Here is a 3,302-nt window from a genome sequence, read left to right as displayed (position 1 = left end):
ATTTGGAATGAATTCATAGTTAATTTTGTCTCTCTTTTTTTGACATTAGTTGCTCTGTGTATTTTGGAATTTTGGTTTATAAACTCATTTTAAGTAGATTTTCTCTCTCTCCCTCTCTCTCAGTTTCTCTCTTTCTTTCTTTCTTTGCCAGTTTACCAGTCCCAGTTTGGCAGGTTTGTAATTGTCTCCACCTGGCTACTAAGATGTTCATCATAGTGATACTGAAGTTATCACTGATGGAGTCTCTGAACCAAGTGTGTTGGTTCAGTTCCTGGTAGGTTCCCGATTGTGAGATGATGCCTGTATCCTCCCAACTCCTTAAAATAGGCCCAGCTTCACAGAAAAACTAAGGCCATCCCTGACTGATGTGCTATGGCTGTCCAATGATTACCTTGTGGCCTGTCCTCTCGGTGTGGGTGATTGTCCGTGTTGCCTGTGGGATCCCTCAGAGCTCGCTGATGGGGGAGATCCTGTGGAGTTACAGCAACTCCTCTCTCTCTCTCAGTAGGCAGTATGAGCCCATCCCCCCAGTACCATTTCTTGCTTTGCCAAGTCACCTCTTGGTACTGGCACAGTGGGACCTTTTGCCAGCTCACCTCTCCATCTCCTGAAATTATTATTCCTTGGGGGCCACAGTCAATTCCTGCCTGGCTATCAGCCCTCATGTCTGTGCCCCACCCCTATTATCCAGAGAATGGGAGAAGGAGCTTCCCACTGCCCTTCTCTCACTCTTCTGAGAGTAACACAGGCTCTTTGCTCTAACCGCCCCCGCTCCACTACCTTCTCCACCAGGCTCCTAGGCATCCTTGATCTTGGGGTATGGAAATCTTTTAAAATAGTTTGACCTGATCCCATATAATTCAAATTTCTCAGTGGTCTGCACTGTCCTTCAAGGTCTGCCACCAGAAATTTGAGTTTCTTTGATTATTGAAGCTAAAGTAAGTTGCACCTTTTGATTTCTGGGTCCTGATAACCACCACCCCCAACATATGTCCCAGAAAAAATGGTGACAATGGATCTTCTTTTCTCCACAGATCATGATTTAGCTGGGATGATGTAGGAAGAAAAATAAAACAGATCATTTTATTTTTCTAATTATTTGTTTCTGTGTATCTGTTCTCTGTCATAGAAATAAAACATGCACAGAAGCCCACATGAAAAAAAAAGTTTAATACATGCCTAACCAAGCATTTTTCTGCTCAACATGTTCAAGGATAATTCAGGAGGAGTGAGGCAATGTATGAATATTTAAAGAGCTGACGAACTGAGGGGTGTGGTCCTCAGGAGCTTCTGGTGCTCACAGACTCTGTCCTGTGAAAGACATGGGTCAGATCCCCTAGAAGTCCCTCTCTGTTGCACACTCTGAATGAGGTAGAGCTTCAACTGTCAACACTGATTATCACTAGATCCTGACTTAGCCAATCAACTTCGAGCTCCAAAATGTTTTGATTTCTTGGGACAGTTTGTATTTATAATAGAAAGTGAAACAGCCTCCAAGATAGTTCTTTTACAGGAAACTGGACAGAGTCCAAATGCTAAGGAAAAACAAAAGGGGCACACCCTAACCTGGAACGATGCTATACATAGAAGTTACCTGAGAAATGAAAGTAAAAAGCTTCCTTCAGCTGGAATCTCCTCTCAAACACTGGAAAAAGAAACTCCAGGTCTTGGGGTTATAGGAATTGTTGCAAGCATATTTCCCTCCCTTACCAAATGGGAAATCCTGTAACATGTAATACGTCTTTCCTCACAAGCTGCTCCTGCAAACCACAGCTCCACATACAGAATTCATTCCTAACCTTACATCTGATGGTTTCTGAAGGACTTCTTTATGCATCGCCTTCTCTCATATGCTCTTAAAGGACCTCTGTCATCTCCATCCGAATAGTTGGAGAAACTAAGAAAAAGAGAGGTTAAATGAGTTGGCCAAGATCACAAGGCTAGCATATTGATTAGTCTAGACTTCTCAATCCTTCCAGGATAATAAATCTTCCTTTGCCTTCAAATGGGTCTGATATATTTTTCTGTGAAATCCCATGTCAGTAAACCATACATTTTGTAATGGCTCAGATGGTATGTGCTCCAGAGATTCTCAAGGCAGGGAAGACAAACATATATTCAGAATGGGTGTCAATTCCAATAAGGATAAATTAGTCCAGGGTGGAAGGGGTCTGATATAATCAACCTACCACTAAGTGCTTGGCTATTATTCTTGAAGGATGGAGCCATATTGAGATCAGCTTTGGTTTATGCTACAGGCAGGTGGGCTAATACACAGTGGCAGTAGCTGGGCTAATAAGCCAGCTTCAGGATAGAAAGCCCCATTATTGGGTACGTAAATAGCCTCCAACCTCTTTACTCCATTCCAAGGCCTACTGTGCAAGCACTGAGGTAGCTGAGGACAGAGGCTGTTGACACCTGTAGGATGAGTTTCCCCATCTGGTGGACAGGTTGGTTGTTTAGTTCCTTCTCTTCCGTGGATACTTTCTGGTGCATATAACACAAGGCCAAAGGATCCACAAAATGTGTAATTACTCCTAAAGATCCATCCATATGCCTCTTCCCCAAACTCGCTTATTTTCAATATTCCATTTTGCTCCTTCCAGGCCCCATCTAAGCCTTTTGCCACTGTTCAGGCGTTTATGTATATCCTGTTCAGGGGTTCGTGTATATCCTGAAGGTCATCTCCTCCTTCATACAAATGAATGGCCAACTGCTTTTCTTGCAGCTCTTCCCACTACAATGGTGAAGCAATTTCCCTTCACCATTTGTTGTCAAAGTTACTGCTGAGTGTGGCTGTAATATGACAACTGCCCATTTTTGGTTAGCACCAACATATTGAGCTGACTCATCTGTAAAACTGAGCCTTAGTTTCTACTTCTTCTCTCAGTTAGTCATGAGAATATCTACGACACCATAAGGATAATTTAAGGAAGAGGCAACAGTGCAACTGAGATAGGTAATGTGGAATTCTGGGTCAACTGTTTATATAATTACTTATGACCTCTGGACCTGCTCAGGTATGATTTGAATGTACCATTCCATCATTTGACAGACTGCTATTGTACCTGCTTGACCTCATGACTCACTGGATTATTTTCTTAATAAGCACCTGGATTCGGTTAGCTAGAATTTTGTTCAGAATTTTTGCATCTATATTCATAAGGGATATTGGTCTGTAGTTTTCCTTTTTGTTGCGTCCTTTCCTGGTTTTGGTATCAGGGTTATGTTGGCTTCATAAAATGTATTGGGGAGGAATCCATCCTTCTTGATGCTGTGGAATAATTTCTGCAGGATAGGCA

This window comes from Propithecus coquereli, unplaced genomic scaffold (assembly GCF_000956105.1).
Source record: "Propithecus coquereli isolate 6110/MARCELLA unplaced genomic scaffold, Pcoq_1.0 Scaffold108, whole genome shotgun sequence".
Taxonomy (NCBI): domain Eukaryota; kingdom Metazoa; phylum Chordata; class Mammalia; order Primates; family Indriidae; genus Propithecus; species Propithecus coquereli.
The sequence above is the reverse complement of the archived record's forward strand: the minus strand, read 5'-3'. Positions refer to the sequence as shown.